The sequence below is a fragment of the Anolis sagrei genome, chromosome 2 (genome assembly GCF_037176765.1).
Source record: "Anolis sagrei isolate rAnoSag1 chromosome 2, rAnoSag1.mat, whole genome shotgun sequence".
Taxonomy (NCBI): domain Eukaryota; kingdom Metazoa; phylum Chordata; class Lepidosauria; order Squamata; family Dactyloidae; genus Anolis; species Anolis sagrei.
Window position 1 is genome coordinate 23,346,473 of NC_090022.1, and position 15,672 is coordinate 23,362,144.

Here is a 15,672-nt window from a genome sequence, read left to right on the forward strand (position 1 = left end):
TCCGACGGGATTGGCTGGACGGGTGATGGAACGCCGCGTTGCTAGGCGACGGAGAAAGAGGGGCCGGCAATCAGCAAGGCATCCGACTGAGTTTTCAAACTTTGGGCCTGTGAGCGACTCGGACTCCAACTCCCAGAAGCCTCAGCCAGCTTTACCAGCTCCCAGGAATTGTGGGAGTTGAAGTCCAAAAGACCTGGAGGGCCCAAGTTGGCCCAGGCCTGTTAGAGAGGGACGGAAAGTGCGAGGAAACGTTCTTAACTACGGGTTGTTGTAGGTTTTTTCGGGCTATATGGCCATGTTCTCCTGACGTTTCGCCTGCATCAATGGCAAGCATCCTCAGAGGTAGTGAGGTCTGTTGGAACTAGGAAAAGGGGTTTATATATCTGTGGAATGACCAGGGTGGGACAAAGGACTCTTGTCTCCTGGAGCTAGGTGTGAATGTTTCAACTGGCCACCTTGATTAGCCTGGCAGTGCCTGGAGCAATCTTTTGTTGAGAGGTGCTTAGATGTCCTTGTTTGTTTCCTCTCTGTTGTTGTGCTGCTCTAATTTTTTTTAAGAGTTTTTAAATCCTGGTAGCCAGATTTTGTTCATTTTCATGGTTTCCTCCTTTCTGTTGAAATTGTCCACATGCTTGTGTATTTCAGTGGCATCTCTGTGTAGTCTGACATGGTGGTTGTTGGTGTGGTCCAGCATTTCTGTGTTCTCAAATAATATGTTGTGTCCAGGATGGTTCATCGGGTGCTCTGCTATGGCTGACTTCTCTGGTTGAAGTAGTCTGCAGTGCCTTTCGTGTTCCTTGATTCGTGTTTGGGCAATGCTGCGTTTGGTGGTCCCTGCGTTTGGATGGTACACGCTAGACTCCTGCAGAGGTGAGAGGATCCCTCTTGTCCTTTGCTGAACGAAGCATTTGTTGGATTTTCTTGGTGGGTCTGTAGATTGTTTGTATGTTGTGTTTCCTCATCAGCTTCCCTATGCGGTCAGTGGTTCCCTTGATGTATGGCAAGAACACTTTTCCTCTGGGTGGATCTTCATCTTTGTTCTCGTGGCTGTTCTCGGTCTTTTAGCTCTTCTGATGTCTGAGGTGGAGTCTCCATTGGCCTGTAGAGCCCAGTTGAGGTGGTTCAGTTCATCTTGGAGAAGGTGGGGTTTGCAGATTCTTTTTGCACAGTGTGCGAAGGTTTTAATGGTGCTTCTTTTTTGACTTGGGTGATGGTTGGAGTTTTTATGTTCGTAACTACTCTTTTTCACCTAACTCCAAGGAAGCCCCTCGGGTGCTGGACGAGTGCCTGGCCGCTGTGGCTGTCTGGATGAGGAGGAACAAGCTGAGGATCAACCCTGACAAGACAGAGGTCCTCCTGGTAGATCGTAAACCGGATCGGGGTATAGGGTGGCAACCTGTGCTGGACGGGGTTACACTCCTCCTGAAGTCACAGGTCCGCAGTCTGGGTGTCCTTCTGGACTCATCACTTACGCTTGAAGCTCAGGCGTTGGCGGTGGCCGTGAGGGCCTTCGCACAATTAAGATTTGTGCACCAGCTGCGACCATACCTCGTGAAGTCGGATCTGGCCAGGGTGGTCCATGCCTTAGTCATCTCCAGATTGGACTACTGTAATGCTCTCTACGTGGGGCTGCCCTTGAAAACGGCCCGGAAATTTTAATTGGTACAATGGGTGGCAGCCAGGTTGCTAACCAGTGCTTACAGAGAGCAGTCAACCCTCCTGTTTAAGGAGCTCCACTGGCTGCTCTTCATTTTCCAGTCCCAATTCAAGGTGCAGGTTCTTACCTACAAAGCCCTGAACGGTTTGGGACCCGCCTACCTGTGTGACTGCATTTCTGTGTACAAACCCACACGATCTCTTTGATCATCTGGAGAAGCCCTGCTCACGCTCCCACCGCCTTCGCAGGCGCGACTGGTGGGGACGAGGGAAAGTGCCTTCTCGGTGGTGGCCTCTCAACTCTGGAGTTCACTCCCTAAGGACATCAGACATGCCCCAATGCTGGCAGTCGTTAGGAGGAGCCTGAAATGCCTTCCCAGAATAGGGGAAGTGTGCCAGTGTGCCTTCCCAGAATAGGAAAACTCTTAGCAATATGTCCTCAAATGCACTTTAATATTGATTTAGGATTGTCTGCGCGCCCTCATCTTTCTTTGAAAACCCTATCCTAGCTTACCTTACCTTGTTCATGCCCAGCATTTTAAATTTTAATTATTACATTTGGCCCGGCCATTGGTTTTTAAATGCTGTATGTTATTGTTATTAATATTGCTTATCGCTTATTGTGTATTTTTTGTTTTTGAGTTTTATTTTATTTTAACTTTTGTATTGATTATTTGTTATTGCCTTTGCTTATTGATGTCCTGTGGGCTTGGCCTCATGTAAGCCGCACCGAGTCCCTTGGGGAGATGGTAGCAGGGTACAAATAAAGTTTTATTATTTATTATTATTATTAACAGGGGTACAGACAGGGAAACAAACTCCACAGGGGTGGTCACCCTTCCCTATGCTATCCAAAGCATAATGTGTGACTATCAAACTGCTGCCCTGATATTCAGTGATATAGGACTGTATGGAAGGACCCCCAGTCTGGTTCTCAAAAAAGCAGCCAGGCCATATTGCCTTATCAACTCTCCCTCTCTTCTCCTTTCATCCCATCATGTCAGAATGACACATGCAGCCTATCCTTGAAGGCCGACATTGGGCATCCTGACATAACTCCTCTGAGTCCCCCTCTGGGGGTGAGAAGGATGGGGTATAAATGTGTGAAATAATAAATAAATAAATAAATAAATAAATGGCAGTCAAGAACCAACACTGAGGGAAGTCAATAGTAGTAAACTGCTTAAAGTGCAAAAGACAAAGAGGGAGTACCGTAAAAACACAACCCAGAGCAGAAGAGAAGGCTCTCCATGGACAGTTTCTCAACCATATGGCGACTCAAGGCAGGTTACAGCTTGGCACAGTTTGATGCCATGCATTCATAAAGTGCAGTTCAAAACAAGCAACATAACAATGCAAAAATATATATAAACCATTAAAACATATAGTCATAGGTGTCATCCTGTTAAAACATCTTCCAATCACATCGTCTGGCCATCTCATGTTCATCATTCATAGTTTCATGTTATCTATTTTATTGCAAACTCAAAAGCTTGCTCAAAGAGCCAAGTTTTTACCTTTTTACGGAAAGTCAGGAGGGAGGGGGACGATCTGATATCCCTGGGGAGGGAGTTCCATAGCTGGGGGGCCACCACTGAAAAGGCCTTGTTTCTCGTCCCTGCCAATCGCGCCTGCAATGCAGGCAGGATAGAGAGCATGGCCTTCCCCGATGATCCTAAGCTCCTAGATAGTTAATCCGTTGCAACGAATTTTGATGACTAAAGGACTGGTAATCATGGACGATGAATTTTGGATTGTGATTTTAGTTACGAGATGCATGGGATTATTATTGGTGGCCCAATAATTTGTATTGTTTATGTGTTTCATGTTTTAAATTGAATACTGTTTTTTAATTGTTTTTAACTTTTTAGTTGTTGTAAACTGCAATGAGTCGCCGACTTAGGCTGAGATATTAGCGATATACAAGCGCATAAATAAATAAATAAATAGTTCATAGGAGGAGATACATTCGGACAGGTCAGCTGGGCCACAACCGTTTCAGGCTTTATAGGCTAAAGTCAGCACTTTGAATTGTGCCTGGTTGCAGATTGGCAGCCAGTGGAGCTGACGCAACAGAGGAGTAGTGTGCTTCCTGAGCGCTGCTCCTCTTAGTAACCTGACGGCCACCTGTTACCACTTAAAGTGCTAGGACTCAATGCTGGGCTCAATCCTCAGAGTTGTTTGGTGAGGCACCAGCATTCTTTAACAGAGAAGGCTTGTGAAACTATAACTCCCAGGATTCCATATAATTTAATAATTGGCAGTTAAAGTGGTGCCAAACGGCATTATAATGGAGAAGCACTGAAGAAAACAGGGTGCTGACTGGATCTCCTGCCCACAGAAGCTGCACAACTGGAGCAAGAAATGGAAGAAGGGAGCACTGAATTTTAACATTTTCTCCCAAACATTTAAAATAATCATCTGCGACTCTGCCTCTAAAAAAAACAAAAAACAAAAAAACAAAAACAGGTTGGTCTCTGGGTGTGGGTGTGTTTGGGGATTTTAAATCGAGACTGCTCACAGATGAGAAATCAGTTTTAAAAGACAACTCAAGGGACGCTGTTGTTTCAGCTCAAGGACTCCAGAGGAATAGTATGACTCAAATCTGGCTGTTTGCATCCTGTATTTTTCTTTTCCTCACAGAAGGAGGTAAGTTCCCTGACAAAAATTACAGTTTTTGACTTTCCCATCTGTGAACAGTCTGGATTTTTCATCCTCAAACAAACCCATGTTTGTTACTTGACATCAAGTCAACTTCAATTTATGATGATCCTATGAATGAGAGATGTCAAAAAAACCTGATCATCCACTGCCCGCCTTAGTTTTGCAGACACAGTGCTGAGGTTTCTTGGTGAATCAATATCGCCTCTTTGCCTTTTGCCTTCTACTTTACCAAAAATTACCAGCTTTCTCAATATTCTATTTTATGAAATTTCCAAAGTGTGACAGTCTGACTTTATTCATCTTCTAATGACAATTCAGCTTGGTTTGCTCTAAGGCCCCTTCCACACAGCTGTATAGAACCCATATTGAACTGAATTATATGGCAGTGTGGACTCAGATAACCCAGTTCAAAGCAGACATTGTGGATTATCCGCCTTGATATTCTGCGTTATTATATGGCTGTGTGGAAGGGCCCTGAGACTCATTCATTTGTCTTTTTAACAGTCCGTGGTATCAGCAGAATTCTTGTCTAAAACTTCACTTCAAGTGAGTTCATTTTCTTCTACAGCTTTCTGCACTGCTCACCTCCCCAATATGTATGTTATTCCTTATATCATCGTATCAAAAGTGTGGATCAGGGGCTGCCAATGAATCTCAGGTGATGTAGGCTATATTTCAGAGGAAGGACCTGGCCAAACCAGCTCTGGGTATTGCTTGTCTCAGAAAACCCTATGAAATCCATGGGTTCACTGTAAATCAATAGATAATTCATCAAAGGTCTATAGACAAATCTCCATACTTGAGTTGCTGTGAGTTTTCCTGTCTGTATGACCATGTTCCAGATGCATTTTCTCCTGACTTTTCACCCATATCTATGGCAGGCATACTCAGAGGTTGTGAGGTCTGTTGCAAACTAGGAAGTGAGATTTATATATTTGTGGAATGTCCAGGGTGGGAGAAAGAACTCTTGTCTGCTTGAGTCAAGTGTGAATGTTGCAATCCGCCATCTTGATTATCATTTAATGACCTTGTATCTTCAAAGCCTGGCTGGGTGCTGCCTGGGGATCCTTTGTTGGGAGGTGTTAGCTGGCCCTGATTGATTCTTGTCCAGAATGCCCTGTTTTCTGAGTGTTGCTCTTTATTTACTGTCCTGATTCTAGAGTTTTTAAATAGCTAGATTTAGTCCAGAAGGAACTGCTAACATGGTCCTTGGCCAGCTGAGGAGATGCCAGATCAACTGGGCTGAATCCAACCTCCTCCCCACCCCAAATATAGGGATGTTTGAACATACATATGCCTATCTTTGCCATATGACAAACTCTCTGAATAAGTAATGTCCCTAAAACCCTGAGATATATCTGCTTTAGGACTGCTATAAGTCAGAAGTGACTGGAAAACAAACAACAACAACAACAACAACAATCCTTGCTTTGATTTACATTTGTGATGCCTTTGGGCTATTTAACAATTGACTTCATTTTTGTCTCAAGGCCGGTAACAATGACCTTACATGACATGACACAATGGTATTTTAAAAAGAGGCAAATACACACATATATGTGAATCACATAAATCTTTGTGTCATAGAAACAAACATTAAAATATAGTTAAAATAAAAATAAAGTTAAAACTGAACACCCCCTCCCCTAAATTCTACCCACAACATATACATCTAAAATACTAGCCAGATCTTTTACAGATATGTGGGTTGTGGGTGGACACTCTGAGCAACTTCTAAGGTTTTGATCAAAGAGCCACTTCCTCCCTTCAAGAACAAGTAGTCCTGCTTTTTGATGAAGACAAGAAAGAAACACTTTGTTGGAGAATACAAGGGATTTTTAAAAGTTCAGAGTGCCGTGACTTCACACAACATTCACCGCATGTATAGATAAGAATTACGTATTTTAATTCTCACAGTAAAAGTTACAGTATGATCAAAGGAGAAAAACAAAGGACAGTACTTCATTTGTATAGTCTTTAGTTGCAATGCAAGGTGATCCGATCCTATCCTTGAATGGATAAATTTTGTATGTGTAAAGATGGGTGAGAACTGAGTTAGGCTGTTAGCATGTTAACGCAGAGCCCATCGCTTTCCTTTTCTCTTGTACTTTATCATAGTGGTGGGAAATTTGATAAACTGTCATTGGAGTATTTGAAGTGTCACCTGTTTATTGATCTGACCAGGAGAGGGGTGCAATCAAGAAGGAATTTGTTGTGTCTGATGATAACTGGCTGGGATGGGTCCGCATATTTTCAGCTCCTCTGTGAACAATGGTGTTAGGCTTGATAAATAATAGGGAGCCCCTGTGGCACAGCGAGTTAAACCACTGAGCTGCTGAACGTGATGACGAGAAGGTTGACCATTTGAATCCGGAGAGTGGGGTGAACTCCCAGCTTCTGCCAACCTAGCAGTTCAAAAGCATGCAAATGTAGGTAGATCAATAGGTACCAATTTGGTGGGAAGGTAATGGCGCTCCATGCAGTCATGCTGGTCACATAACCTCAGAGGTGTCTATGGACAACGCCGGCTGTTCGGCTTAGAAATGGAGATGAGTACCAGCCCCCAGAGTCAGACACGACTAGACTTAAAGTCAAGGGTAAACCTTTACTTTACTTAAGGTGATCAAGTTAATAGGTCTCTCCATAGGGGCCCAAAACAGAGACCTGGGAAAGGAAGAACTGTACGTATTTCCAGGCTAGCCCAGACCAAATCAGATAAATCAGAAAGGAGGTCAAATGGCTCTGATGCAAATTCATTATGTGTCCCTCTCCCAGTCCTCTCAGTTCCTGTAATTTCCTCTGAGTGGGAGCGAGATGGGGTACCATTCTGGGAAATTTCCTGTGAATTTCCTAGAAAGGTTACTGTACGGCAAACGGGTAAAACAGAAGGACGGTGGTATCTTGTAATCAAGCTTTTGGATGTCAAATAAGAGAATTCAGATGAGTTCATGTTTCTGTGACTACCAACCTCTCAACCGATTGAGACAGTCAGTTGGGTTATCAATAATATCCTATCTAGAGCTGAGACCACTTGCTGGTCTGAATATAAACACACAAACACAAACAGTCTTTGGGCCCTTCCACACAGCCATATAATCCAAAATATCAAGGCAGATAATCCACAATATCTGTTTTTAACTGGATTATCTGAGCCCACACTGTCATGTAAGCCAGTTCAATGTGGATTCCATACAGCTGTGTGGAAGGGGCCCAAGTCACCTTTGTCCAAATAATTAGCCCAACCCAGTTCACTCAGGAAATTCTTTGGATGGGTCAACAGAGAGGCAATGATCCCATGGCTGTCTGTGGCAGAAATCATATAATTTAATATATTTTTGTTAGATAAAGAGAGAAAGGGATAGGACAGAGAATAAAAGATATAATATGGACAAAGACTACAATGAAGGGATACAATGTAGGCTGAAACTAAAGAAGGATGCATTCTATTAAAGGGCTGAGGAGCTTTTGCCTTTGCAAGATATTCGCCTCTGCAGATCTCTTCTGTACATGCTGTGATACGAATCAGTGTATATCTACATGTTCTATATCTGTCTGTGCGTGTGCGTGCGTTTGTGTGTATGCATATAACAAGTCTTTGAGGGAGGTTTGCTGCTGGTGGTCCATTGTGGGGATCACAGAGACCCTGCAGAAAAGCGAAAATAAATTATTTCATCTTATTTTGTTTAGTTGTCCTTGTTGAACTATAAATCTCTGGGGTGGGGGTTGCAGGTTTGGTTTCCAGACCTTTAAGCATTTGCTTACCTTTCCCTGGGCACCTTCCACTTTGTCAATATCCTTTTTGAAGGATGATGCCCAGAAATGGACACAGTATTTCAGGTGAGGTCTGATCAAAGTGGATTAGAGTAGGACAATTATTTCCCTTGATCTAAACACTACATTACTATTTGATGCCACCTAGAATCACATTGACATTTTTAGCTGCCATATCACACAGTTTTTGTTTTTTGTGTCAAGAGTGACTTGAGAAACTGCAAGTCGCTTCTGGTGTGAGAGAATTGGCCATCTGCAAGGAAGTTGCCCAGGGGACATCCGGATATTTTACCATCCTGTGGGAGGCTTCTCTCATGTCCCTGCATGGGAAGCTGGAACTGACAGACAGGAGCTCACCCCTCTCCCTGGATTTGAACCACTGACCTTTCCGTCAGCAGTCCTGCAAGCACAAGGGGTTAACCCATTGCGCCACTGGGGGCCTCCTATCACACAGTTGAATAATTATAACAATCATTGCATCCAACTGGGGTTGGTAGATGAGGCTTAGATTTATATGGTTACCAGTTTGCTACCAGACACAATTCAATAGCTCATAAAGCCCTAAAGCCCTACATATCCAAACGCATCTCCCCTTATGAGCCATCTAGGACCTTAAGATCATCTTGGGGGGGGGGGGGGGAGGCTGCTCTCGTTACCGCCTTTGTCACAGGTACATTTGGCGGAGACAAGTGGCAGGGCCTTCTCTATGGTGGCCCCTCGGCTATGGAACACCCTCCCTATAGATATTAGGTCGGCCCCCTCCCTTTTAACGTTCCAGAAAAAAGTCAAGACATGGCTTTTTGAGCAAATGTTTGCAAATTTAGCGTAATTGACATAAGACAACAGAACTACTAGACAATGAGACCGGACAATGTTTTTAACAAGGAGACACTATGGATTTATATTTTATTGATTCTGTTTCATTTTATTATACAAATTTTTAATATTGGGGGGGGGGGCAGCAAACAGACCTGTCAGAACTGACTTCAAAAGTGCTAAACTTGATTATATTTTAATTGTATTTATGATATTGTATGCATTGAATGTTACTCTGTAAACCGCCTTGAGTTGCCTGCGGGCTGAGAAAGGCGGTATACAAATTAAGTAAGTAAGTAAGTAAGTAAATAAATAAAGATTGGTAATTATTTCCCTTTTTAAGAGAAACTTTTAGGCTGCTCTTGTATTTTTAAAAACCCTTTTCTTTTTACAAATCAGATGCTGTGGTCTGCCGACAATGTACCAGCATGAGGCCCTGGCTACCCTGCTATCCCGAAGATGGCTTTTGTGCTGCCGCCGCCAATGAACATCTCTGCATGACATTGAAAGTTTATAAAGGTCAGGAGTCCAACTCCACTATTCTTAGCATTAGATGGAGGCCGCTGTGCTCTTTTTCTCCCCTTACTAGTTTGCACATGTTTTAAAGTTGATTTGGCTTTGGACTGGCTTTTGGGGTCCTGTTTACAGTGCCATATAATCCAGTTTCTGAATCCAGATTATATGATTTGGATTATATGGCAGTGTAGATTCATATGCATCCAGTTCAGAGCAGATAATTTGGATACCTCTTCCTCCTTGCTCCACCACCTCTGATTGGCTGGAAAGGCATGGCAACATGTTTGGCTTCACCTCTCAGCAGGGCTTGGTTGCCCTGTGAATTTTAGCTCCATCACAGCTTCCAAAGCTTAAGAATTAAAGGCTCCTTTTGATACAATTGTTTAATATTGGGGGGAGGGGGCAGCAAACAGACCTGTCAGAACTGACTTCAAAAGTGCTAAACGTCCAAACTAGATCAGAATCAAAGGTATTTCCAAATCAAATGCACAAGTCTAGCGTTTATGTATAAATTTTGTTGTTGTTCATTCATTCAGTCGTTTCCGACTCTTCATGACCTCATGGACCAGCCCAGCCAGAGCTCCCTGTCGGCCGTCACCACCTCCAGTTCCTTCAAGGTCAATCCAGTCACGCCAAGGATCCCATCCATTCATCTTGCCCTTGGTTGGCCCGTCTTCCTTTTTCCTTCCATTTTCCTCAGCATCATTGTCTTCTCTAAGCTTTCCTTCTCATGTTGTGGCCAAAGTACTTCATCTTTGCCTCTAATATCCTTCCCTCCAATGAGCAGTCTGGTCTTTATTTCCAGAAGTATGGACTGATTGGATCTTCTCGCAGTCCAAGGCACTCTCAGCACTTTCCTCCATGTATAAATATAGGTGTATATTTTGAGAGAGGGGGTGGGAGGGAAAGCCATCATACTAGTGCATTTTATTTGAACTTTATTAAAAAATGTGTGCGGTGTCACATATATGCAGATGACATCCAACTCTGTCACTCCTTCCCACCTCCTACTGAGGAAGCTGTCCTGGTCCTGAACCAGTCCTTGGCCACTGTGATGGTCTGAATGAGGGTGAACAAATTTAAACTGAATCCAAACAAGACAGAGGTCCTCCTAGTCAGTCAAAAGGCCGAATAGGGCGTAGAGTTACAGACTGTGTTGGATGGGCTTACACTCCCCCTGAAGATGCAGGTTCGCAACTTGGGGATGATCCTAGATTCATCACTGAGCCTGGAACTCCAAGTCTTGGTGATGACCAGGGGAGCATTCACGCAGTTAAAACTTGTGTGTCAGCTGTGCCCATATCTTGGGAAGTCTGACTTGGCCACGGTAGTCCATGCTCTGGTTACATCCCATATAGACTAACGCAAAGCGCTGTACCTTTGAAGACTGTTTGGAAGCTTCAAATGGCCCAGCAGGTGGCAGTGTTAGGGATTCCTCATCTTCAGAAGAGGAAGGGAAGCAGGAAAGTGTTCAGGAATAAGAGTGGGAATTAGAATCAGAGGATGAGGTCTTGAAAGTGCCCACATTTTTAGAAAGAGGAAAGGAAACAGCAAAGACACCATTCAGCTAGAATAGCTGCCAGAAACTCCAAAGTAATTGGGAACCACCCTAGCACCTCCTGCATGTGGAATTCAGGGCTATAAATCAGAAAGCAGGAGTAGTCATCTGGTAACAAACAACCCTAATGTTTATGCCTTCAGTCCTTTCTGTAGCTGCTTCCAGTCTGCGTTTGAGAAACTGCCTCTAGGGATATATTGGTCAATGCATGTTGTTTCTTCATCTAATGTGAGACTACTGTTTTATTTTGGACTTTATCAGAGACTTGAGTGTTGTGTCTGCATTAAGAATTCTTTGCTTTCTTTTGCATTATATAACTGCGTGCACTGTTCTCTTATGTTTTTGCTGAGGTAAGGCATTTTTATTTACTTTCAACATGGTATTAAGACTGTTCTTGAGGGGCAGGTCAGGGCAAGGAGCCAGGTTGCTAACTGGAGCAGCACTCAGGGAGCATGCAATTCCTCTGTTACGCCAGCTCAACTGGCTGCCAGTTTGCTACTGGGCACAATTCAAAGTGCTGGCTTTAGCCTATAAAGCCCTAAATGGTTCCGGCACAGCTTACCTGCCTGAATGAATTTCTCCCTATGAACCATCTAGGAATTTAAGATCATCTGGGGAGGCCCTGCTCTCAATCCCACCTTTTTTGCAGGCTCATCTGGTGGGGACGAGAGACAGGGCCTTCTCAGTGGTGGCCCTTCGGCTGTGGAACTCCCTCCTTAGGGATATTGGATCAACCCCCTCCCTCCTGATCTTCAGAAAAAAAGCAAAAACCTGGCTCTTTGAACAAGCCTTTGGAAACGCATTGCAATAGACAAATGTAATGCCAGGGAAGCCACAATTTTGTAAAGAAAGCATGTACATATGTGCGGTCCTCTGCCAACACTTTAATACCTGAGACGCTCTGTGTGTTGTAAAACATTTGAATCACAGGCTTGAGGCTCATTTATATGCAACACAGTAACGAAGTTGATTCAAACACTTCAGGCTCCAAACGCTTGTGGTTACAATTGATATTTTTGTTGCAAACTTGAGTTTCAGTCATGTATAATATACTTGGTGCACTTTCCTGAAATAGACTTTCAAAGTTTCTCATTTACCAAGATGGTATTTGCTTTACACATACTTGACTAAAACTACTTTCTGATTAAAGCACCACTGGCTTTTCTCTAAGTTCCCAAAACTTGTACTCTATTTGACTAACTGCTTACTTTTCTAACAGGATTTCTTAACTATCTCTCATGAACAGGAATCCCTAACTGTCTGTCCTTCACAAACTGCAATCCCTAACTAACTTTCTGTCTAACTAACTAACTGTCATTTCTTAAACTCTCCACACTAACTGCTCTCCTTTTTCTTCAACTCTAACTGCCTCTTTTTAAACTTAACTCCGCCCCTTTAGAATGTTCAGCTCTGCTCTTCCCAACTGTCATTTTGTCTCCCAACCTGTTGAAATCCTGGGGCTATGCTAATCTGCATATGACCAATCAGCCTCCATATGCAAATAAATCCTGTCCCTCTGTTGCTATCCTCTCTGTCCCTATTCTTCCTTATCTGCCCCCTGCAAACATAGAGCTATGCACTAAAATTTCACATAGAGTAACAAATTCGCTACAACAAACACAGAGTTATGTAAATTTCAAACATGGAACAGCTTAGATCAGTGTTTCTCAACCTGGGGGTCGGGACCCCTGAGGGGGTCGCGAAGGGGTGTCAGAAGGGGTGTCAGAAGGGGTGTCAGAGTATTTTCTGTGGTCATGGGGATTCCATGTGGGAAGTTTGAGCCAATTCTCTCATTGGTGGAGTTCAGAATGTTCTTTGATTGTAATGAACTATAAATCCCAGCAACTACAACTCCCAAAAGTCAAGGTTTATTTTCCCAAGCTCCACCAGTGTTCACATTTGCGCATATTGAGTATTTGTGACAAGTTTGGTCCAGATCCACCATTGCGTGAGTCTACAGTGCTCTCTGTATATAGGTGAACTACAACTTCCAAACTCAAGATCAATACCCACCAAACCCTTCCAGTGTTTTCCGTTGGCCATGGGAGTTCTGTGTGGCAAATTAGGTTCAAATCCATCGCTGGTGGAGTTCAGAATGCTCTTTGATTATAGGTGAACTATAAATCCCAGCATCTACAACTCCCAAATTACAAAATCAATCCTCCCCCAACCCCACTAGCATTTACATGTGGGTGCATTGGGTATTTGTGCCCAGTTTGGTCCAGTGAATGAAAATACATCATCTGATATTTACATTACAATTTATAACAGTAGTAAAATGACTGTTATGAAGTAGCAACAAAAACAATATTATGGTTGGGGGTCACCACAACATGAGGGACTGTATTAAGGGGTCACGGCATTAGGAAGGTTGAGAACCACTGGCTTAGATGATGCTATTGGAAAATGAGATTAATAGGAAGACATTGGTTATTATATGTTATAATGGTTTTTATATTGTTTTTATAATGTTGTTTTAAATGTTTTAATTGTATATTGTGGACTGTTATGGCATTGAATTGCTGGCAATTTGTAAGCTGCCTCGAGTCGCCTTCGGGTTTGAGAAAGGCAGGATAATTATATCGTAAATAAATAAACAAATTTATGCAACATGATGGTAAAATTAAAAACTTTTGGGATTATAAAGAATGGTGGTTCTGATGTCAATGGTAAAATCACCTTGGGGTTTAGTATTCCAGACATGTGGCTTTCAAAAGGGGCTCAACACATATTGAGAATACAAGGACTGACCTTAATATATATCTGGAACAGATTTTGGTTTTTAACATGTGTTAAAAATGACAAAAAGGCAGGTTAAGAGAGCAGTTAAGTCATTGAAAGCAATATATACATTTTTGTTCAGAAATATCCTAGCTCAAAAGGCTGAATTCAAATACTGTACTTACAGAATCTATTATTATTATTATTATTATTATTATTATTTCTCATTTTCATTCTCTCCCACCCTAGATTTCAAACTGTGGCAAGTGGTCTATATGTGCACCAACGTAGAAGATTCAAAATGTGATGACTGGTACTTTTATGAAGAATATTGGAAAATGTACGTATACAGCTGTTGTTCTAATAAAAATTTCTGCAATGCTGGTGACTACAAGGGTGCAAATCCCTTCTAGTTCCTGACTTAATTTGGGAGTCTGATTCTTTTTTGTTTCCGCTGTCTTCTTTGTGGGATTCTTATGGGGAAAAGGGATCCCAATTATATTTGGAATCACTACCAGCATGCTACCAGAACATAAGTATTGCACATTAACTGATATGGTGGAACTCCCGATGGCGCAATGGGCGAAACCCTTGTGCCGGCAGGAGTGCTGACTGACAGGTGAGCAGTTCGAATCTGGGGAGAACAGGCTGAGTTCCCTCTGTCAGCTTCAGCTCCCCATGCGGGGACATGAGAGAAGCCTCTCACAACGATGGTAAATATCAAGCATCTGGGCATCCCCTGAGCAACATCCTTGCAGACAGCCAATTCTATCACACAGGAAGCAACTTGCAGTTTCTCAAGTCACTCCTGACACACACAAAAAAAGTTGATATAGAGCAGGGGAAAGGTAACTTGTTACCTCCAGAGGTTTAGAGTATTATCACTCTCACCTGATTCGGCATAAAAGATGAAAATGTTGGACCATGAACCCAACATCTTGAGGACAATGGCTAAAATAATGTATTATGATATCATCTAATTTATCTGTTGGTATCCAAATTTGTTCTTTGTCTTCTGTTTGCGTGGACTTGGAGTTGTGCTCAAACACACCTTGACATAAACACAGGGCACAAATCCACAATGTTTAACTCATCTTTTACTCAACCATAGGGCTTTGGTGGTGCAGCAGATTAAACTGCTGAGCTGCAGAGCTTGCTGACCAGAAGGTCGGTGGTTCAAATCCACAGTATGGGGTGAGCTCCCATTGTTAGCCCCAGCTTCTACCAACCTAGCAGTTCGAAAACATGCAAATGTGAGTAGATGAATAGGTACAGCTTTGGCAGGAAGGTAACGGTGCTCCATACAGTCATGCTAGCCACATGATCTAGGAGGCATCTACAGACTACGCTAACTCCTCGGCTTAGAAATGGAAATGAGCACCACCCCCAGAGTCGGACTCAACTAGACTTAATGTCAAAGGGAAATCTTTACCTTTACTAACTCACCTATTGAAGTGAGTGATATTAAATAGTTTTACTGGTGATTGGATTGCTGCCCTGTTTCATTTTTATTTTAATACATATATCCATCCAAGTTTGCAGATCTGTTTAAGTTAACTAAAACCAGACTCTTACATAACCATGGATATGCCTGCACTTCAAAAACAATGCTGTTTTACACCTCTTTAACAGCTGTGGCTGAATGCTGTGGAATCCTGGGATTTGTAGTTTGGTAAGCACCAGGACTCTGGCAGAGAAAGTTAAAGACTAACTCCACATCTCACCATTTCACCAGTATTGAGCCATGGCGGTCAAAGCGATGTCAAACTGCATTAATTCTACAGTATAGATGTTTCTTGAAAAACCTGTTGTGGATTTCTAGTTTTTTTTCCCTTGTAGAAGTATTGTTAATAAGAAGTGTGGTGCTTCACAGACTAATGTCAATCAAAAGAAAGATCTCTGATCTTTGGTCTATGTATCTTAAATGTAAGTGGAGGATAGGCTATGATTGGGGCAAAGAGTACAGATGG

General features: G+C 42.8%; 1 long non-coding RNA gene across 2 annotated transcripts; it reads left to right on the top strand.

Annotated features, from left to right (window-relative positions):
* The first annotated feature begins 33 nt into the window (after positions 1 to 33).
* Positions 34 to 14,127, top strand: LOC132766734 (uncharacterized). 2 transcript variants are annotated; one of them, XR_009630557.2, is made up of 3 exons: positions 34 to 350; positions 9,307 to 9,426; positions 13,952 to 14,127. It is a non-coding gene; the product is annotated as an uncharacterized lncRNA (long non-coding RNA). The 2 variants fall into 2 exon arrangements; XR_009630558.2 differs by having other exon boundaries at positions 34 to 342.
* Positions 14,128 to 15,672: the final 1,545 nt, after the last annotated feature.